A 23,960-nucleotide genomic window follows, 5' to 3' on the forward strand; every position below is an offset into this window, starting at 1 on the left:
TAAAGGAGCTCTCCAACTTGATTCCAGGTTCAGTGGATTGCTGTTCCCGCCCAGGGCGGCCTGTACAGTTACTTGTGATACTAGCTCCTGAGATAAATGATAGTAAATCTGATGGACAGCAGATGGCTTTACTTCTCCTGCTAAGCTCTACCCACTTTTTATAAAAATTACATGGATTTCAGGAAAAAAGTCTAAAAATTATGACCTGTGCAAAAATTTGCAGCATTTTTATTAAACCAGAATTTTAAAAAGTGGGAATTTGAGACTTTTATATGCCAGAATTGAAAAAGTAGATATGACTTGGCATTAGATGGGATGACCACTTGTAGTCTATCAGACTTACTATCGTTTACACCAGAAAGTGGGGGCAATTATAGTGAAATCGCTGCCAACTCATAGCTGATGTAGATTCCAGATATGGCACATGGACGGCATAAAGATGCTCCAAATGCATTTGTCCAACTTCATACCAGTGCAGTCTTTACCAACATGGCGTATAAAATTGCCCCATATCTTCTATCTACCAGTTCGGTCTGTCAAGTTGATGGTTGGTTCACTTGTACAAACCATCTGTAAGGTTGCTACCTTTTTCACCAAAAAATAAAAGTCAAGGTAAAAAGTTGCGTTTTTTTAACGTGATTGTCAATGGCACTTTCTAATGTTAAAAACGCATCGCACAAAAATCGCAAAGCACAAACTTGCGATGCCTTTTAAACATTAGAAAGTCCCATTGACAATCACGTTAAAAAAACGCAAGTGTGTGGGAGCCCTAAATCATCTCAGGCAGATATTTGTCCAGCCTCTGTTTGAAGACTTCCATTGAAGGAGAACTCACCACCTCCTGTGGTAACCTGTTCCACTCCTTCATCACCCTCGCTGTCTAATATCTAATCTGTCTCCTCCCTTTCAGTTTCATCCCATTCCTTCTAGTCTTTCCTTGAGAAAATGAGAATAGGGCTCAGAGCTGCAGTATTTTATATAGTTTTGGAAATGGGGAGTCAAACACTATATAAAAGAAATAACTTGGAAAACCCCTTTAAGAATTATGAAGACATCCAGCACTATGGTGCATCCAATAAAATAAATTATTTATTTATTTATGGTTAATCAGAGAAGCGTGTCTATGCAGCACAAGCAAGAAATACTTTTTGGATTATGCCTTCATCATGCCCATGATGGGTGTATTATAGTGCCGGATGCCTGTGTAAAGCAAACTGATATGATCTGATCAATTCTGGCATCTCTCCGTGTACCACAACGTTAGCACAGGATCACTGGTGAAGATCACGGGTGAGTAGTGCTTCTTTTTATGTTTTTGAAAATGGGAAGACGGAAGAATACCTCTGGAGCGCAACCTATTAGTAGGCTTGTTTAAAAAATCTGACATTGACTTGCAGGAATGCTGCCTTCCAATTGTTGGCACTGCAGAGGTATTGTTCCATCTTGCCATTTGGATATTTCCAAGAGGAGCATGGATGACCTTCTAAGGGCTCACACTCACTGGTGTTTTTTTCTCCACTGCGCTGCGAGAGTAAAGGAAAAGTCTCGCAGTGCAGTGCGAGAAAAAAACTGGCATCACGCCGGGATATCGCCAGTCTTTTCAATGAGGCCAGCGGCAGCAGCGCTAGCCCCATTGAAAAGAAATGGAGAGTGCTGCAGACTTCTGCCACAGCTGTGACAGATGTGACAGCTGTGGCAGGAGTTTCCTTCATTCCCGCGGAAGGAATCCTCTGCCACAGCTGTGACAGAAGTCCGCGGCATGCTATCCCATTACTTTCATTGGGATCAGCACTGCTGCCGATCCCATTGAAAGCACTGCTTTCTGGCAAGCCCGCAGTATGATTATCGGGGAAAGGCTTGAAATATAAGCCCTTCCCTGATAATCATCAATAAGTGGTAAAAAAATTTTTTTTTAAAATTACTCACCTCTCCGCCGCTCAGACGCTCTCTCCAGCTGGCTCCCCGGCATGAATGAATAGCTAAGGGCTATCTGTCATTGGCTGAGCGCTCAGCCAATAGCTAAGTACTAGCTGCTATTGGCTGAGCCCTCATCCAATCAGCACAGCCCTTTCAGGAGGCGGGGATTTTTAAATCCCCGCCTGCTGATAAAGCTTAACAGCAGTGGAGGGGAGCCAGCCGGAGGACGCGTCTGAGCGCCAGAGAGGTGAGTAATTAAAAACATTTTTTTTTACCACTAATTGATGATTATCGGGGAAGGGCTTATATTTCAAGCCTTTCCCCGATAATCATACTGCGGGGCTTGCCAGAAAGCAGTGCTTTCATGGGATTGGCAGCAGTGTCGATCCCATTGAAAGCAATGGGATAGAATGCCACGGACTTCTGCCACAGCTGTGACAGCTGTGGCAAAGGATTCCTTCATCCCCGCGGTCTCCGGTCCCAGCGGGGATGAGGGAAACTCCTGCCACAGCTGTCACAGATGTCACAGCTGTGGCAGAAGTCCACGGCATTCACCCTATGTTTTCAATGGGGCCAACGCTGCTGCCGCTGGCTCCATTGAAAGCACTAGCGATATGCCAGTTCTATTCTGGCGTCTTTCTTGCGCTGCGAGGCGAGAGTTTTCTCATGCTCTCGGAGCCCAAGAAAGAAAATATCGCCAGTGAGTGTCCACCCTAAGTCTCCTCACACCTTTTAAGTGTTCTCCCTAAGGCTGCTTTTACAGGGCCGTGAAAATCGCGATTTGTTTTCCACATTGCATTGCGCTGTGGGAAAAAAACACAACCTGTCCTGTGGACGTTCCCTCGGAACACATGGACCATTGCTTTAAATGGGAGAGGAAAACACATTGCACGGCATGCAATGTGCACGTGAGTGCGATGCAAGGGTTCCCACTGAAAACAATGGGTAATGCTTGCCGATTCTCCAACGTAGCTGAAAGCCACCCTGGAGGCTTGCAACCTCACCGAAGTGATGGGAGGCGTTTTTACAAAAAAACTTGCATCGGATAATACATCGTACATGCACAAGCGCGATATTGGGCCGAGTTTCCCAGCCCGATATCGCGCTCAACTATGTGTAGGAGGCCTAAGAAGAAATAATACCTTTCCTGACTCACTTTTTATAATTTTTTTTCACATTTGCGGCAGTTTTTTACAGCAATGTAATCCTTTAATGAATAGGCCTCGTTCACACGGGCTACAAAATCTTGCTATAAAATCATCGCTATGTTTTGTATCCTGAAAGAACCCATTGGAAACCATGGGCTTCACATGCATGCATTTTGTAGCAAGATTTTGTAGCCCATGTGAACGAGGCCTTTTACAGAGGCTCTAAAATCACTCCTTACATTTATTCCTTCACTACCCTAGACCACCAGGTATACAGACATTAACCTTTTCACTATCCTAGGCCACCTGGTAAATTGACTTTATCACCTTCACTGCCCTAGACCACAAGACAACTTTCCATTAACCCATATAATGTCCTACACCATCAAGTATATTGAGATTAACCACTTTCACTACCCTAGACTATCAAGAATATTAACATTAATCATTTCACTGCCCTAGATCACCAGGAAGGGTGATACTAACACATCTAATGCCAGAGAGTATAAGACACACAGACATTACCTCCTTCAATGCCCTAGACTACCCAGGATACATACATTAACCTCTTCACTTAAGTAGACCTTCAGGTATACTAATATTAAGGGCCCCTTCACACCTGTGTTGGTACAGCGTATTCCACATGCATGTTTTCATGCTCGGAATATGCTATTGTAGTGACTCAGAGTTAGTGGGGGCCCTCCATAATGTTCCATGTCTGTCTTGTGTCAATATCTTGTCAGTGTCTTGTTTGTAGAGTGCATCAAGGTATGTGTATTGGATGTTTGCAGGACTTAGAAAGAGTTAATGTCTGGTATGTTCTGTCCTGTCTGGAAAATGTATCGTTTTGTGTGTATCGTTTGTGGTCATGTGATCATGCTATTTATATGTGTTTTCAAGAATACAAGAGGGGGTTGCAGTCTGTCAGTTGGTGAGTGAGCCACACGGACACCTCAGGGAGGCTGTTGGATCGGTCCGTGTGTGGAGAGCACGGAGGAGGCCGAGCGACTTCCCTATACTTAGTCTGGGCCTGTTCAACCCAGGGATCCTTGGTGCTTCTGTTGAGTGCTGTGAGAAGAACAACTGCTTCATAGCGAGAAGAAGAAAAAGTGTGAGTGTTTACCGGGGAGAGAGAGAGCGTGCCAGGAGTAAGGAAACCTGCAGATAACTTGGACTGTGGATTTGCAAATACCCTGTGAGCTCCGCCGAGATGTTATACTTGTAAGCTGTTGTCATTGACTTTATTCAAATGTTTAAGTAAATGGATAAGATCGACCGCTCCCGGTTTTGTTCCAAAATATACAATTCTGCTGTTAGACTATTTTATTCATCTACAAGATCCATCCCGGAAGGAGGAACGGTGGCGTCACGAGTGACAATTGGACTTAAGGTAATCCCCAGTTACTATCCCTGTGATCTCTCCCAGCAGTAATTTGGTTGGGTCCCGAACTACCCTTAGTGGGAGGAGATGGTAGAGCCCCGTGACAAGGTCTTTCTCTACCCTGCTGTCTCCTCAGCTGTGGGCCTGCTCCTTGGATGCTGCACTATGTTGTACTAATCTCCCATAGGCGGCCATGTTGTTGCTAACACAAAGTGCGCCAAACACTTGTGCAAGAAAAATTGCAGTATATTCTATATTGGCGTGTATTACGCACGCATACACACCAAGATAGTGCATATACTACTTCACTGCAGTAAACCTCAATGCTGTTCAGTGCTATTTGCCTGATTGTGTGGGGCCCTGTATATCTGCCTGCTTTATAGCTATTTATTAGGGTGCTGTAGTCTAATACGTATTTGATGCTATTCTGTATTGCCCAGCTTAGACAGAACAGTGTCTAGGTCAGAACAGTGTCTAGGTCAGAACAGTGTCTAGGTCCCTGTTAGAGGTACTTGAGGACTTGACTTGAGAAAAACTTCCCTAGCCCACTAGGTATTTTGGCATTTAGGGTCCATTCACACAGGTATATGCAGTTTTGTTGCATGCGAATCACACTTTTTTCATTGTATGTGTGTATTTAGTGCATATGTGGTGCGTATGCAGGTTTTTTTGCACGCTTATTGACTGTATTTTTAACACACGCAAGAAGGACCAATTTTTTTCTCCTGGCTTCATGGGTTAAAATGCAGTTAATACGCATGTAACATGTATTTCACTGCATTTTTTTAAGGCTCCTATTAAATGGGCATTTTTGGTTTGTAATGTGGACCAAATTAGGACGCTGCAATGCTTTTTCATGTTAGAATACACCAAGGAAGCCAATGGTGTTCTATGCTGTCCAAACTACGTCTATTAAAAACATGAATGTAATACGGACGCAAAATCTGTCCATGAGAATGAGCCCTAACACGTGGCCTGTCCTAAACCAGCAGGGACACTGACATGAACACCTACATTGCCCTAGACCCGTAGTGGTGATCCTATGGCACACGTGCCAGAGGGGGCTCTCAGAGCCCTCTCTGTGGGCACGTACGCTGACGTCTGGTCACCATGAAAGTGATTACCAGCCAGGGTGCTGCAGCTCCCCAGCTGGTAATCACTCAGTAACTCTGTTCCGGGTGCAAATACTGACGAAAGATGGTAGGAGGAGTCCGGATGAACACCCTTCCACCCGCAGCAGCGCTGAGCAGATAAGCAGCAGCACTTTGAAGACAAGGAGGAAGTAAGTATATGGGTTTCAGGGGGACGCTATTACTACTGGGGCCACAGCGAGGGTGAATATTACTACCGGGCTGATGTAGGGGACACTATTAATAGTCTCCTCTATATCGGTCCTAGTAGTAAGAGTATTACCATTGAAGCCACTGTGGGGGCCATTGTTACCACTGAGGCCACGGTGGGGGTCACTATTACTACTGTGACTAATACTGGTCACTATTAGTACTGGGGCTGATATAGGGACCAGTATTACTATTTAGGCCATTGTGGGGGCCACTGTTACCACTGAGGCCACGGTGGGGGTCACTATTACTACTGTGACTAATACTGGTCACTATTAGTACTGGGGCTGATATAAGGGCCAGTATTACTACTGAGGCCACTGTGGGAGCCACTGTTAGTACTGAGGCCAATATATGAGTCACTATTACTACTGAGGCCACTCTGCACATTGCAGCATACCTGATGCTTACTTAGGCTGGCTGTCCATGGGCCATATTTCATAGCGTAATTCGCGGCAATAAATCACACGCGGCTCACGCTTGACACGCTTTCCATAGGATAACTGTGGAAAGTGAAGACCGATGCACACAAGCGGGAAATCCATAGGAAATTTTCTGCTTGTGTCTAAAAATCGCAATTTATTATGATAGGTTCATCGCGGAAAATCATGGTGACTTTAGTATTCTCCCATGGTGAAAATCCGCAGCGTTAAAGCACAACGCCCGTGGGCAGGCAGCCTTAGGGTATGTCTACAGTCAAAATCCACACCAATAGTGCTCAAGTGCTCCGGCTAGGAAAAAGATACATGGCATTCCTCCCTGTCTATTTTGAAATGGCCCTGTTCTTTTTATAACAACGGAGGTAAAAATCATATGTCGTGATAAGCCCAGCCTCCTAACGTGTTGGCGCTTTGCGATAAATAAGTGGGTTTTGGGTTGCAGTTTGGGCACTTGATTTCTTAAAGGTTCCCCATCACTGCCCTAGACCAACAAGGGTGCTGAACTTAACTCATTTACTGCTCTAACCCTGAATGATCCCTATAATACTATTTACTTGGATACTATGTGATACTGTGTGTCCGGCTGTGATACTTTTGTGGGCGCTGTATGTGAATATTTATTTGATGCTGTTCTGCACTGACCAAAAAGTTGATGGAAAAGTGAGTATCCAGGTGCCCAACTGTCCGTTCACTAGCCACAAAGGTTTAGAAGAAATATTGGTTGCATCCAGTATATCTTTCTATCTCCTACATTATATTCTTGCGGCGGTAGAAGTTTTAAAGGATGACTTTCACTTTTCAGAAACTACCGTATTCACATGTCAGACAGGCATGTCTACAATATTGATCAGTGGGGGTCCCACTGCTGAGGCCCACGCTGATCATTAGAACAAGGGGGCTGCAGCGCTCCCCCAAGCACTGTGCCTTTTCGCTGCTATTCAGCTCCTTCCAATAGCTGAAGACGGTCTATAGAAAGCAGCAAAAACAGCCAAAGAGGCACAGCTCTTGGGTGAGCGCTGCAGCCCCCTTGTTCTAGCAATCAGTGAGGGTCTCAGCAGTGAGTCCCCTACTGATCAAAACTTTTGACATGTCTCTCTAGCATGTCAAAAGTTTTTGAAAAGTGCAGCTACTCTTTAATGATAAGCTCATGTTTTTACTTGGCAAGGATGATGGTTCATAAATAAGACATATTGTTGCTGGGCAGGTGCCCTTTAGCATATCCCATTACAAGAGGTACAGACTGACCACAACTTCAGTGCTATTTCGGTATTCTGAGTAGACAAGTTTATAAAATATTTGTGCGCACATCCCACTGGATGAAAATAGATAAAGACATTTTTATCATCTTTGTAACATTCACTGCGTCCATTTGGAAAAATAATTAATTCCATAATTCCAAAGCCAATATCTCCAAGGATAAAACTTGAAACTTGGCATCATCCTTAGAAATTAGGGACAGATGTCTAGTAGTGTGCGCTGTATATGTGAGGAATTCTGCAGGATTCTGGGGCTGTGTATGCACGCAATATGAACGGTCCTGCAGGGTATTACATTTAATAAGTTACGTTAGAATTGTATTATGCACAATTTCGTATTCTCCGTGTTACTTTCCAACAGTGTATATTAAATACAGAACTAAAAAGAAGGGGTTCGCTGCAGACTGGGCTATTTTTCTGTCCAAAAAACTGGAAGCTTAACGGAAGTCTTTCCATTTGTTTCTGTTTTTTTTTGAAACCCCATTGAAATCAATGAGGGAAAAAATGGAACCGTTTTATTTCGGTTTCTCTTTTTCAAAGATGGAACAGAGAAATGGAAACCCTGTACAGAGCCCTAACACAATTTTGAAAGCAGCCTTAGCAAATATTTGCGGATCCGCAGCAAATAGCACCCATAGCATGCTATGGGAAAATACATTCTTCCTGCACATTTGCGGAATCCAATTGCTGTTTCCGAAAGCGGAGGAAAAATCACATCATGCTCCATTTTTATGCAGATTCCACACTGACGGCTTCCATTGAAGTCAATGGAAAGCCGTCCGATCCGCAGCCCTTCTGCAATCACATTGCAGAAAAGTGATGGATTCTGCGTCTTCGCTTAGCGAGGATGTGGTAGAAGCGGGAGTTTAAAAAAGAATCTGTACTGTGCATGTCTGACGGCTCACTGTGCGGACTATCCGCAGTGCAGAAGAAAAGGAAAGCAAGCAGGTACGTGCGGATGCCATTGCTGGCAGAGCCAGATTCCGCTGCCGCATTCCGCATGCGGAATCCAGCTCTGCAATGTGCAGGGGGCCTTACTGGGGTTAAAGTGTCCTTGAAACTCATAGGACTTCTATCAAGTCAGTGGTCTCAAACTTCGGTCTCTCAAGCTGTTGCAAAAGTTAAACTCCCCACTACCCTGACAACTGCCGCCAGAAGTTAAAGAGATTCTGTCATTCGGTTCATGTTGAATGAACCGGGGACAGTGATGCCTGTTGCCCCTATGGGTCTTTTATTCTAAGGCACTGTGGTGTTTCAGAATGATCCCACCTTGAAGTTTGACTTGGAGCTGAGCTGTGAGTCACAGGGTGGGCCAAACTGGCCTCTACCGACCCACTGCCTGCAGAGTGCACGCACAAGCAGGAAGATAGCTGCCAGTCTCCATGCAGTGGGTGGGGAGAGACTGGCGTGGCGCACCCCCAAGACTCAGAACTCAGCACCAAGTAAAACTTCAAGGCAGAGGCATAACTTGAAGCTCCTGGGCCCCAATGCAAAACCTGGAACGGGGCCCCCAACTATAATGCTTTATTCATAGTACTGGGTTTCCTATGTGGAGAAGAGAGGCCTTATGGGCCCCCTAAGGCTCCTGGGCCCGGGTGCAACCGCATCCCCTGCATCCTCTATAGTTACACCCTGCTTCAAGGTGTGTTCATTCTGAAAACCACAGCTCTTCCGAATAAAACACCTGTGGGGGCGACAAGCATTCTTGCCTGGGTTCATGCTACCCGTGTTCAAGCAACACGAATCTGATGACAGAATCCCTTTAAGGCACAGGTGTCAAACACAAGGCCCGCGGGCCGAATCCGGCCCGCCGCCTCATTTTCTGTGGCCCGCCGGCTATGCAGTAAGTTCCCTCACCTCCGTGCTGAAGTCAGTAGGCGATCTTCACTCAGCTTGTTTTGTCTAGTGCAGACAGTAATAGAGGAGTGCCGATAGCAGACTGACAACGGCCGCGGAGGAGGGAAGAAGAGTGCAGAGAACATGATCTGTGCAGCAGGAGAGCGACGCTGAGGAGGAGCAGCTCCAGGGTGAGAGCCTGGTCAGCGCTGACCTCCTCTCACTGGCGCAAGAAGGACTGAGAGCAGCCAGTATACCAGCCAGTGGGACCATATTGGATGCAGGTAAGTATAAATATGTGTATCAAAATGCAGAAGTGTCCTTGTGTGCATATGTGTATGTATGTATATATGTGTGTGTCTGTATGTATATATGTGTGTGTCTGTATGTATATATGTCTAATAGCGTGCGTATATGTTTAGAATGGTGTGCGCCTGTGCGTGTGAATGCGCAGAATGGCGTGCGTGCGTCTGCGCAGAATGGCGTGCGTGCGTCTGCGCAGAATGGCGTGCGTGCGCCTGCGCAGAATGGCGTGCGTGCGCCTGCGCAGAATGGCGTGCGTGCGCCTGCGCAGAATGGAGTGTGTGCGCCTGCGCAGAATGGAGTGCGTGCGCAGAATGGTGTGCGTCTGCGCAGAATGGTGTGCGTCTGTGTGTGTGTATGTGCAGAATGGTGTGCGTCTGTATGCGCAGAATGGTGTGCGTCTGTATGCGCAGAATGGTGTGCGTCTGTATGCGCAGAATGGTGTGCGTCTGTATGCGCAGAATGGTGTGCGTCTGTGCGTGTGTATGCGCAGAATAGTGTGCGTCTGTGCGTGTGTATGCGCAGAATAGTGTGCGTCTGTATGCGCAGAATGGTGTGCGTGCGTCTGCGCAGCATGGTGTGCGTGCGTCTGCGCCGAATGGTGTGCGTGCGTCTGCGCCGAATGGTGTGCGTCTGTGCGTGTGTATGCGCAGAATAGTGTGCGTCTGTATGCGCAGAATGGTGTGCGTGCGTCTGCGCAGCACGGTGTGCGTGCGTCTGCGCCGAATGGTGTGCGTGCGTCTGCGCCGAATGGTGTGCGTCTGTGCGTCTGCGCCGAATGGTGTGCGTCTGTGCGTCTGCGCCGAATGGTGTGCGTCTGTGCGTGAGTATGCGCAAAATGTGTGCGTCACTGGCCACTATGGAGGACCTTACTACCAATCAGGCCACTGTGGGATTCACTTCTACTTTACTGTCTTACAGTTAGAATCGGCCCTTTGAAGGCACCCATAAGGCTGATGTGGCCCTCGGTGAAAATGAGTTTGACACCCCTGCTTTAAGGGCTCATTCACATAGCGGTACTTATGCCGCGTATTATGGCTTTATTTTTTACGAGGCGTAATAGTCAGTGAATAGAACCTATTGATTTCAATTAGATCATTTTTGGTTGTGTGAAAAAAATACGCAGCATGTCCTATTTTAGTGGGTATTAAGCACCAAAATAGGTCATAGAAGTGAATTGGTCAGCGCAAACCTGAATATTCACTGCGTATTTACACATCCAAAACAATGGGCCCTTCTGCATATTTTTTTGCTCACAGAAATACGACGAGAATACGCATGCAAAAACCCTACAGAAGAGCTGAAATACTCAGGGAAGAGACCATTTTTGATTCATGATTACGCTGTGGATTCACAGACCGAAAAACGCTTACATCTGTGTTAATGAGTCCTAAGTGCAAGACTGGTTTTGGGGATAAAAGAGTGGACAATGCCACATTTAAAAGGGTCAAACACAAATCGCTGGGGTGGATATTCCTTGCACGGCCATTTTTTACTCATTTTTAACACAGACAAACTATTTTATTGGGAATCTGCTGTGATACTATTGATTTTAAGTATAGGGCATTTGGACATAATACAGAGGGGACCCTCGCTCTATGAGTCATAACAGATAGTCATTGTATGAGCACTCCAGTCATCCTTGTATTACATGGACGGCCATCCAGGGACCATAGCTTCCCATGGCAAAATCATCTGTTTGCTGGGAGTGCCAGGAATTAGATCCATAGCAATCAGCTGATCACCACGACACCTGCATTTTGGAATCGGTTATCTCTGGACAGACAACCATTTTAATATCTACCTAAATAGGTTTACCTATTCTCACTCATACTGTTCTTATTGGGACACTATACTGATTATGGTTGAACATGCATAGAACAGTATAGACCCATGCCCACACCAGCCATTGATCTCAGGGATATTCCTGCAGTCCTGTTTTCAGCTAGCATCCCAACTCTACATGCACGAATGCAGACATGGCAACTCACCCAGTTTTACAGGGAGTCACTCAGTTTTACAGGGAGTCACCCTGTTTTTAGCCCTTCTCACACAGTCACCCTGTGACATATAGTTTTAACTCTAATTTTGGAGAGGGGGGCCAAAAAATAGGATGCAGCCATAGCCCAAAAAAAAGCTAAATTGGCTATTATCTATTGGATTAATACAATAAATAGTGTCCTGCATACTTCTCTTCCTTATTCCTGGCTCTTGTTCATCTAAGGACTTCGCTGTACTGGGTCCTTACTCCAACCAATTGGAGGTGCACACATTATCCTGATGATGGGCGGCATTACGACCCAGTACAGTGGGGCCCAGAGCTGAACAAGAGCAGAAGCGATGAGTGTAAATATATAGTCTGGTCTGGGGACCAAATATAATTTTGTTGCCTAATTAGGGATCTGATCTTGGGTCTGAAATGAATATAGGGCATCTTGGATCCAATATATATATATATATATATAGGAGGGTCTGGTCTGAATTAAGTTAGGGGTCTGGAATCCGAATATATTTACGTACTTGTAGCCCCATAGACTAAGTTTATGGTCTGTAAGCAGATGACCTGCTGAGTTCAGGGATGTCATATACTTACCTACTCTGTTGTTCCCCCGATGTCGGTGCTGAAAACAGCCGCTCAATGTATTAAGTGGTGCATTAAGTAGTCCACCCATTCTAATTTTATAATGGGAGGACTAATTAGCAGCGCCGCTCAATGTAGGTTTCAACGCTGACACCAGAGAAACGACAGGGAAGGCAAGTATAACACTTACATCCTCGGACTGAGTAGGCCAACTACTTTCAGACCATAAGCTCAGGGCTAAAAGTAGGTGAGAGAGTCTTTTTAAGAGGTCAGTTCTGGGGTCTGATATTAACATAAGGGGTCTGATCTGGGGTTTGAAATGAATATAAGAGGTCTGAATATATTTAGCCATGCCCTATTATATAAGTGACACCCATTGTGAAGACCACTTACATTTTCCCACAACCCACTGTTCGGTTATCACCCTGTGAAGGGCTGTCCCCAGTTGACATCTCTTCGAATGGGGTACCTGAGTCTGCGGACCCCTACGTTAAGTAATCATGCCTTATTAGTGCATACGAAAAGCTATTTAGGTAACCCTCAAAACTATCATCTGCTGCCTTATAGGGAAATCCTATCTTGGATAATCCCGGAGAGCAAGATATATTTGCCTGCAGCCTTCTCTCTCAGTGTTAATAGCATAATAGATGTGACTAAACCCAGATTCCAGTACAGTGATCATACACTAATTTTATCTTGTTGTATCTAATGACATCAGGCATACTGCATAGATTGTACTGCATACTGTATATCTGCAGTGAATAAGGACCTAGCCAAATAGCTCATGCTAGGAGCACAAGGTGCAATAGGATAGGATCAAGTGTGCCCATGGATGATAGAGAATGAACGATGACTAGCTTCTGCTTTCACTCGCATTCACGGGTTGACAAGTTTGTCTTTATCTAGTCCAATGGAGCCATGTTTTAAGATGATCGGTGTACTTGAACAGCTCCACATTGCATTAGGCCTAGCTGACATGGACAACATCGCTCCTAGGCATAAGAATGGGAAATTCTGATGACACTGCTGATTCATTAGGCTGTTATCCTGCATAGCAATAGAAGGAAGCCCTATTTCACCTGGAGGCATTGCTGTTAAGACATCTTTTGCTGTATAAATGAGCGTCTGCATTAATCTGCAGCCTGGCATGGCACATTCCCTTAGGCTTGCAGTGTGTGTGACTGTAGGGTAGCGCCAGGTTACTGTACAGAGCTCATCAGTGGGGTCCTGTGTGTCTACCACGCAGTGCTGCGTCATGTACTTCTCAGTTCACACACATCCTCTTGGATCTATTTGCTCTGCCATTAGCGGAGTATGATATAGAGTATGGCGAAAATCAATGAAGAATTAAAAAAAAAAAAAAAAAAAAAGATAGATACTTGGTTATTAACTATTTGCGTACCGGGAGAATCTCACATCTTTGCACATGCACTCTGTACAGATTGCTGAAAACAGGCCTTCTAGATAGACAGATGATAGATTAGTCTTTAATGACGTGAAAATCTTTAGCACCTATAAAAAAAAAAAAAGGAAAATTCACAAAGATGAAGGGAAATTGCACTACTTACAAGTGCATGGAAATGGAGATCAGATGATCCTGACTCTGCCTGCCATGGCAGCGAGAAAAAAAAAAAAAGATAGATTTTGGAAGACATGGATACAGAATGCAAGCTCTTCCCCACACAAATCCAATCATTCCATCTAAAAGAAAAGGCTGCAGTATGAAGTGTGCCGTCCTTACCGTGCTGCAGCTGTCTACCAATCCGTGCGATGAAGCCGGAGATCCCGATAAAGAGGCTTCGCTGGCTGAATGTGGAAGGGAGAGACGGTTCGTGGAGTGATCAGAGGAGGGGAAGAGGGAAATCAGTAGGAAAGAGAGGATTCCACAATGCATATAGCTGCAGGTTCTTATCATGCTCCCTGCGTTTCCCTGAGCTGCATCTGCACTACAGTGGGAGAGAGAGAGAGAGAGAGCAAGAGAGAAAAATGTCCCAAAAATAGCCCCGGCTGCCAATGACTTGCTGAAACCTGAGAAAGAATTGCTGAATTTAAAGATCTGGGTCGCTGTGGGTGTGTGGATTAAACTGAGGAGAAAAGGGTTGGCAGGAAACACAGGGGAACAGCACCACGTGGGTCCCTGGAAGAAAACGCCAGCGAGAGGGGAAGATGACCTGATCTCTGACCACCAGGGACTAATCTCTGCTGCCAGTGGAATCAGAGGCCCAGTCATACAGGAAGGAGCTGGCATCTAGGTGGGCGACACTGAGATGCCAACGGGACGACCAGTCTTGAGACTGAAGTTCATAGAACCTAGTCATAGCTGAAGATGTGGCTGGATGATACCGGAAGGTCGCTTCTAATAGGCATTAAACCTGTAGAGTTCTGCTCCGAAGCCCTTAGGTTAAGGCCAAGCGTTCTTTTCTATCAAGATGGTTCAATACTTTACACTGAAGTTACTTTCATGTTCTTGTGCTTCAGATTACGGTCACCAGTCATTTTCCCAGACTGTGAATTTAGAGATGCCCATTGTCTGCTATGCTTTTAACCCCTTAGGCTGCTCTCACATTCACAAAAAAAGCCTTGTTCGCAATTGCTTTATTTTACCGTGATTTTGAATGGCAATTTTAAACGCATGTCATGGCGTTTTTTTTTAATGCACCCCATCATTGTGATGGGGAATAAGGTGCGTTAAAAAGTGCTGAAACGCGCAAAAACAAAGAAGACAGCGCTTGAAAATTGTGGCGCTGGAAACACCGCATTCGAGCGCAGGTCTGCGAAGCCCCATTGAAATCAATGGGAGTGTTGTACTGCGATTAGCGTGGCATTTGAAAGGCCACGCTGATCATGGTAAAAAGCGAGCTGTGTGAGAGCAACCTTAAGAACGCGGCCCTTTTTTTTTCATTTTCGTTTTTTCCTCCCCACTTAAAAAAAAAAAAATCATAATTCTGTTATTTATCCATCGACGTAGATGTTTGAGGGCTTGTTTTTTCGGGACGAGCTGTATTTCTTAATGGTACTATGTAATCTAATGCGAAATACATATGTAATGTAATAACATAGATAATAAATACATATAAATAACATAACAAGTAAAATGACAATATAAATACGTAAATAACATAATAAATACATATGAAATACAGGCCACGGTTATTGAAACAGCCCGTAAGCATCTTACCTATAAGCAGCAGGAGAAGCAACTCTATTGGTTGTCCAAGCAAACCCTCCGAATAGCCGATAGAAGAAGAGCAGCAAAGGCGGCCGGCAGCAAAGACGAAGTTTAAAAAGGTCGATTTTCAGCAAGTGGCAAGGAAAGACAAGGAAATGGACTGGAATGAGCAAATAACTCAAAGCAGAAGCCATGAAAAGCCAAATGCGAGGCCTATTCTCACAAGTCAAGATGGCCCGAAAGCCTTTCATGGCACGCAACGGCACAATCAAAGGCAAAAATGGGAAGGAACTGAATGACCAATTAGAGTATCAAGGATAGGTTGAGGGAATACTCCGAGGAACTATATGCCCGCAATCACATACCTGGACCATTGCATGAGGTTAGCCTGTGGACTTGGAGCTCTCCATTATGGAGTCTGAAGTGGTTATGGCAATAAAACAACTAGCTAAAAATAAAGAGCCAGGCATAGATAGCATACTGGCAGAGATATTGCTGACAGTATCAGTGAAAACCATCATAGTAACATAGTATGTTAGGCTGATGGCAGACAAGAGAAAGGCAAATAAAACACCAATGTGGCAGAAGCCAATTTAGCCCATTAGGGTAAAAAAATTCCTTCCCGACTCCATAACGACAGTCAGAATTATCCCTGGATCAAGGTTTGATAGTTCCTACTTGACTCCAAGACCCGGATCAACAACCCCGCTGGTCACCTAATGTCTATATCCTGTAATATGATAGCACTCTAGAAAGACATCTAGTTCCCTCTTAAACTCCTCTATGGATTTTGCCATCACCACGTCCTCAGGCAGAGAGTTCCACAGTCTCAATGCTCTTACAGTAAAGAACCCCCTTCTGTGTTGGTGCTGAAAGCTTTGTTCCTCTAGACATAGCGGATGCCCTCTTGTTACCCTAGCAGTCCTGGGTATAACCAGATAATGGGAGAGATCCTTGTATTGTCCCCTAATGTATGTATACATAGTATAAGCGCTGCGGAACTAGTCGGTGCTATACAAATAAAGATTATTATTATTATAGTAATTTGGTCGCTCCTTAATTGTCTTTTTTCCAGGGTGACTAATCCCAATTTTGATGCCTCTCTGGGAATTCCAGTCCTCCCATTCCGTTTATTAATTTAGTTGCCCTTCTTTGAACTCCCTCAAGCACTACAACATCTTTCCTGAGCACCCATGTCCAAAACTGTACACAGTATTCCATGTGAGGCCTGATGAGTGCCTTATATAGTGGGAGAATAATGTTCTCGCCCCTATGCCTCTTTTAATACTTTATTTGCTTTTGCAGCAGCTGACTGGCATTGTTTGCTCCAGTTTAGTCTACAGTCAACCCCCAGGTCTTTTTCCATATCACTTTTCGCTAGCAGTACCCCATTTAGTGTATATTGGTGACCTTCGTTTCTCCTACCTTACATTTACCAATATTGAACTTCATTTGTCATTTTCTAACCAAGCCTCCAACCTATCTAGGTCCATTTGCACCTGTACATTGTCCTCTGTTGTATTAATTACTTTGTATAATTTTGTATTGTCTGCAAATATCGATATTTTACTGTACAGTCCCTCTATCAGGTCATTGAGAAATATATTGAAAAAAACAGGTCCTAATGCTGAACCCTATGGCACCCCACTAGTGACCATGGCCCAATCCGAGTACGAACCATTTATTAACACCCTCTGCTTTCTATCTCTGAGCCAATTCTTTACCCAGACACACGTTTTCACCCAGTCCGAGCTGTCTCATTTTATATATCAGCCCATTATGTGGCACGGTGTCAAAAGCTTTAGAGAAATCCAGATATACGAGATCAATAGACTCTCCCAGGTCAAGTCTAGAACTTACTTCATAGTAGAAGCTGATCAGATTGGTCTGACATGATAAACCCCTCATGAACCTGTGCTGATGAGGAGTTATGCTGTTGTTTTCCTTGAGGTATTCCAGGATGGCATCTCTCAGAAACCCCTTGAATATTTTTCCATTATTGAAGTAAGACTTACTGGCCTGTAGTTACCAGGCTCCCTTGTTGCCCCTTTTTTGCATATTGGAACCACATTGGCATAATGCCAATCCAGTGGTACAACTCCGGTCTCGATAGTGTCCCTAAATATAAGAAATAGCAGACTGTCTATCACGCCACTTAGTTCCCTTAGAACCCTTGGGTGTATTCCATCTGGGCCTAGTAATTTGTCAATTTTAATCTTTTTTAACCGGTTCTGCACTACCTCTTGAGTTAGGCAGGTAAAATTTTGTGGGGGGCTCATTTTATCCCTCTGCATCTCATGTGACATTTCTTTTTCCTTCGTAAATACACTTGAGAAAAACCTATTTAATAGATTTGCCTTCCCCCCCATCATATTCTATGATTTCTCCTGCATTATTTGTTAAAGGGCCAGTGCTCTCAGTGCAAATCCTTTTACCGTTTATATAATAAAAAAATAGTTTAGGGTTATTTTGGCGATCGGTGTTTCTGCCTCCTCCTTTGCAGTTTTTATATTTTCCTTACATAATTTGTTTTTTTTCCTCATATATTTTTAGCGCTTCTTCACTGCCTTCTTGTTTTAATAGCTTAAACGCTTTCTTTTTTTGCTCATAGCCCCCCTTATAGTCTTGTCGAGCCATATTGGTTTTGTTCTACTTGTAGTTCTTTTAAAAGGGTATGAAGTTCTCACATGCGGTAATTAGGATATTTTTAAACTTCTCCCATTTGTCGCCTGTACTATTATTTTTAAGGATGCTGTCCCAATTAATGTTGCTGATAGTCATTCCGATCTGATCAAATTTTGCTTTACTAAAGTTTAGTTTTTTTGTCGCTCCCTGATAAGGCTTTTTATTGAATGACAACTGGAAATTAATTATATTGTGGTCACTTTTTCCCAAGTGTCCCTCAATTTGCACCCCCGTGATTCTCAGCGATGCAGCAAGGGAAAAAATCGTGGCATGTTCTATTTTTTGGGTTCCTTGGAATGCATCGCCCGATCATTTCAATGGGACCTTTAAATACATTTGCCTGGCTCTCGCATGCCGTGCAATGCGAGGTTTCCCTTTGAAATCAATGGGAAACCCTTCTGATCCTCTCTTACGTGTGAAACTCATGCAACAAGATCGGAATTTCACAGAAGCGATGCATGAAAATTGCCTTGCATCTGCAAGTTAAAATGAAAGTTGACAAGAGCGTTTCTCACCCCAATTATTGCGCTCATCCTTGTTCAGTTAGCCAAAGGAAGGCATTACTTCCAAGATTAACAGAGAGTTAAGGCTCTTTTAGACTAAACAACTATTGTTCAAAAATATTGTTCAAATGAGTGAAAGATAATCGTTCAGTCTAAATGCAACCAAGAACCGAACAATGAATGCTAATCTCTCACTTTTCGTTCGTTGTTTATTTTATGCAGGCATAAAGATCATCGTTGGCTCGTTCACTAATCATTCAGTCGTTCTTACTTATACAGTAAATGTGAACAACTGAGCAATTTCTCGCTTAAAGGAGCCAACCATGTATCTGCTGTATAAACAGGCTGCAGAGTGAACTCTGATATCATTTGCTCATTCAATGAAAATTGCTTGGTGTAAAAGGACCCTTTCTTCAGTGAGCAACACTAAGGAAGGAAACTCCAGCCACCATTGGACCAGAAGCCTATTCCTAGTGTTATTTGTTTAAGTACTGTACCTCTAATTCTTGTATGCCTGTAACCACCAAGCTGGTCGAAAAAGTATAGTTTGAGTTACAGACTAACCTGAATCCTTGGATGCTATTATGAAGGGGACCTCCAGACCGCACTACAGCATCACACAGCAGCCAACCCTTACAATTAGTCCCGGACCGGGTGGGAGTTGTAACTGAACATCCACTGTAATCCAAACCTCCCACTCTGGGACATTAAACCTTCCGAGTCTGACAGTGGCCAGTCATCGCTGGCAGTGAACAAAGGTATAGGGACACATCCTATTGACAAGAGGAATGTTAACCCTTTGCAATCCAATTTTGGATTCAGGGTTTCCCAGGAGGTTTTCTGTTTCTGCCGTTATACAATGGCGCCATCTGCCGGCTAGAGTCAGTACTGCAGTATGGGACATGCTGAAGAGGCCCCCGGCAGCAGAGCGGCCAGTAATATACAGTAAGAATACCCTGCCGGACGTCTTCCGACATTGGAGCTGTACAGCCTTCAATTAGAATGTCTTCAGACATCAGACAGTGAATTGGAAAGGGTTAAAGGGCCACTCAGGTAAAAACACATTTTTCCATCCCTGCACACTTCACCTGTTTCACACTCTGGAGATCTCCTCTGTATTTTGAAGTCATTTCCATGCAGTCTAATGCTTACCAGGCATCATCTTGATGCTGCTTTCACTGTTCTGTGCTAGCAATCCCATGATGCATCAGTACAGCATTACATGATCAACTAGAGGCTGTACCATCTCTGCCTTGCAGAGAAGACAGTTTAATATCATTACCTTCTACATTCTTCTAAATAAGCTCCAGACCATAAATATATAATCAGAGCACTGACCTATTAACTCCTTCATTATAACTTTGTGATCATCATCAGTATTTGATAGGAGTGTCTGTGTCTCCCTCTGAAGTGCTTGTGTGGTAGGGTCCATCACAGGAGTTATACCTACTGCAAAATGGACTAGTTTGGAACTATATAAACCCAAATTAATCTCAACTAGTCAGAATTTAGATCTCATGACCACTTTAGGTGAAGGAGGCCAGGAGTTTCAGATAGAAAGGACCAAATAGCTAAGGTAACACTATCCGAAATCAGTCATGTGAGGAGAGCTGACAAGGTCTCTTTAAATTCACTTGGTTTAAAGCAATTCTCAAACTAAAAATCTCTGACATTTAAAGGGAACCTGTCATCTCCTATAAGCACCATAAACTAAGCTATGATACTTCTAGTTGGGGGTGTAGTTTTTAAACTTACCCGACTCACGTTCCCATGCTGTCACCCCTGGAAGTCTGTGCTCTGTCTGTTAGTATGGCTCTTTTCATTCCATGCTTGTGCACTCCCATAAAGAACCGCGGCGTCCATACCCACAGACTAAATGAAAAGAGTCATGCAAATAGAAGGAAATTCGACTTCCCAAGGGGACTGCGTGGGAACGGGAAGCCTGCTAAGTATAAAATCTACATCCCTGGACTCAGTTGGACATATCCTATCAGCAGTGTAACTAGGTTTATAGTGTTTATATGAGGTGACAGGTTTGCTTTAAGGAATCTTTTACATGGGTAGATTGTCTGCATCCCACACCACAAATCGTGGTAAGTTCCGCACCAAAATCTACATGGCTCCATGCAGACTTTGATGTGGAATGAAAGGGGCTTAAATCAGCCTGCAGTTTTGCACCAAAATCCGCAGTTAGCCTTGCAGATTTAACCCTTTCCAATCCAATTTGTATCCTGGTTTCCCTAGGGGCTTACTCTTTTTCTGCCGTTATACACTGGTGCTATCTGCTGGCTAAAGCCAGTACTGCATGAGGTGACACGTTGGATAGGCTCCGACAGCAGAGAGGCTGGCAATATACAGTAAGAGAACCCCGACGAATGTCTTCCAACATCGGAGCTGTACAGCCTTAAATCATAATGTTTTTAGACGTCAATCAGTGGATTGGAAAGGGTTAAACGCAGAATTCTGCTGCAGTAAATTCCATTGCGTCCTGGCAGAAATTTTCCGTCCATGGGAAAGGTCACTAAGGCACTCTTCACACTGTCATTCTGATATTCTGTTGGCAGTTCCATCACATTTGACAACAAACGCCAACATGAGGATATGTTGGTGCTGTTGAGATCTATTCTTTGCAGATCCATCACTTCGTCAAAACTTCTGTAATGAATGGAAGCCATAGCACAGTTGTGGGCATAGCTGAACATCTTCACTTTGTAGCGAGTCTTATATATGCATTGTAAAGTATAGATTTAGAGGTTAGAAGCTTACATGGGCTGCTGCTTTCCATCACAACAGGAAATGTACGTGCTAAAAAGTTTACCCGCCTGCAGCCAACACTAGGGGGCGCTCATTGTATACAGGGTAATTCTGCTAGCATTGCATCCAATGGGTGTTTTTATAAATTCATAGGCAGAAAGCTGGTCAAAGCTTCTTGAAAAGTACAAGCAACCAGACCTTTGTGTATGCAACATTTTGTACATAGGGAGGTAAAATGCCCATACGGTGTCAAATTGCTGACAAAACACTGATAACTATAGCCAAGTTGTCACACCAAAGTTTGGAAGTCAGGTGCCTATTACAGACTTTCTCTTTTTTGCATATTACAGACTTCCCCCTTTTTTGCAGGTTGGCAGGGTTTTGCAATACGCGCAACTCCTGGAAAAATCATTTAGATGGAAATTCAAAAATGCAAAGAATTAAACATAGTAACATAGTACGTTAGGCGGAAGGGAGACAATGTCCATCTAGCTCAGCCTGTTTCTAGCCCCTCTTGTTGATCCAGAGCAAAGCAAAAAAAATGAGGCAGAAGCCAATTTGCCCCCTTGGAGAAAAAATTTCTTCCCAGCTCCATAATGGCAGTCAGAATAATCCCTGGATCAGTGTTTGAAAGTTCCTACCTGACTCCAGGACCCAGATTAACAACCCCGCTGGTTATTTAATTTCTATATCCTGTAATGTAGGCATCTAGTCCCCTCTTAAACTCCTCTACAGATTTTGCCATCACCTCGTCCTCAGGCAAAGAGTTCCACAGCCTCACTGCTTTTACAGTAAAGAACCCTTTTCTGTGTTGGCGATAAAACCTGCTTTCTTCTTGACGTAGAGGATGCCCTCTTGTTACCGTTGCAGTCCTGGATATAAACAAATTCTGGGAGAGATCCTTGTATTGTCCCCTCATGTATTCATACATAGTTTGTTTCCATCGGAAGACATGGGTTGAGCGGCAGATTGGCTCCTACGCACACACACCTTCACAGATTTCCCACACCCCCATCCAAGCGAGCTCTGAGCTGAGCATCTCTCCCGGGATCTGTGTGATCTGCAGAGCATCCCCCGTGGATAAGACATATGTGTGGCGGGGAGAGGAGACTTATAGAGAGGGGGTTTGCAGCACGGACGGTGAGAGTGGGGCCAGCGGGAGTCTGGGGGAGTGGGGATGTGTGAGCTGTCAGGGGGATGGCCGTTACATGTGTTTATGGGAAGACATGTACGAGATGTGTGGATGTGGGCATGGGAATCTGTGAAGGTGTGTGTGCAGGAGCCAATCGGCAGCTGGGGGTGTGACCTGGGCGTTACTTGTTGCTCAGGCCGGCCAACTCACGTCTTCCGGGGGAGACATACTACACTAATACCCTGGCGCTCTTCTTCTATTGGATATCTGTGACTGGGAAGCAGGATACATATACACGTACATACTACCAATAAGGATTACACAGGCCCATTCATGCCTACCAGTCCCTTCTCCACCCAGTGTGAGTCATTTTCTTAAGCATCAGCTTTTATCTAACAAGTCCAACCAAGGGCACTTTTTCTCTTTTTATTCTATTATGCATTATCAAATACTGTAAAATAAAACAAAACTGAGACAAATAAAAAGCTGTATTGTGGGTGGTAAGGGGCCCAAACATTCTTATTTTCTGTCCTCAGCTGGTTTAATGCTTCTGATTTATATGTGTATCCCATCCCTTAGCTTTGTATATCCTTGTTAATTTCTCATATCTCCTAATTTACCGACTTCATGAATTGTTCTTCTGTGTCCAGAACCAGACTTGGCTTATTTCCTATTTATCCTCATTTGCTCTATATTTCTATTGACTTTACTTCCTGGTATTGATCCTGGACAGTTTTCTTTAGATGAATAACCCAATAAAGTGCCCCTTTTAACTAGTAACATACCTAAGTCGGTATTTCAGGGCTTCAATAGAGACAATATGATATTGTGACATTGTGAAGATGCAATAATACGCATTTTTAAAGGACATTTTGCCAAATCTGGCAATAAACGTATTTGATTTTGTTTTGGCAGTTTGCCAAAATGTAGCAATATAGAGAGAGGTTTGACTATATATATAATACCATCTAGAATTTGCATAGATTTTTTCATTTAGTGGTGGGGGTTCATCTGAATGGAGCTGTCAGAAAAACCTTAGCCTTTTTATTTTTATTGAAGAATGAGAGTTAGACTGCATGTTATTAAATTCTTTCTTCTGAGAGACCAGGAACAGGATTATGGTGCATAACGTGCTCTACGTGCTCCCGATATAGCAAGGAAGTTCAATATGGCAGCTTTCATTTAAGGTTGTATGTGCTTTACACTGCAGCAGTTTAAATACTTGACTCTGTATTGAGTATATATATTGAATGGATACTTTATAATAGACTCCTATCTAGCAGTACGTTGCATATCCTTTGGCCTTCAGAACTGTAGCAACTTTTTGCGTTTTATAGATTCCACTACTTGAGGGGTACTCAACAGGCGGACCAGGATCCAAATGTGGACTATGGCTGCTAGCTCTCTGGACCCCTGCTGTCCGGACCAGGAGAAGGAGCTGCTGCCAGTGTTCTTTTCCCTGTCCACTAACTCCCTTCAGTGTTATCACACCGACAGGACCCAACGCTGAGTAGC

At 44.1% G+C, this 23,960-nt stretch overlaps 1 protein-coding gene across 1 annotated transcript in view; it reads right to left on the bottom strand.

Annotated features, from left to right (window-relative positions):
- Nucleotides 1-14,152, bottom strand: part of AMMECR1 (AMMECR nuclear protein 1) — a 164,072-nt gene extending 149,920 nt beyond the window's left edge. The window contains exon 1 of the mRNA XM_066581722.1: nt 13,944-14,152. The gene's annotated coding sequence lies outside the window, so the exon portion shown is untranslated. The remainder of the gene's footprint in view (nt 1-13,943) is intronic.
- Nucleotides 14,153-23,960: the final 9,808 nt, after the last annotated feature.

The sequence above is a fragment of the Eleutherodactylus coqui genome, chromosome 10 (assembly GCF_035609145.1).
Source record: "Eleutherodactylus coqui strain aEleCoq1 chromosome 10, aEleCoq1.hap1, whole genome shotgun sequence".
Classification (NCBI taxonomy): Eukaryota; Metazoa; Chordata; class Amphibia; order Anura; family Eleutherodactylidae; genus Eleutherodactylus; species Eleutherodactylus coqui.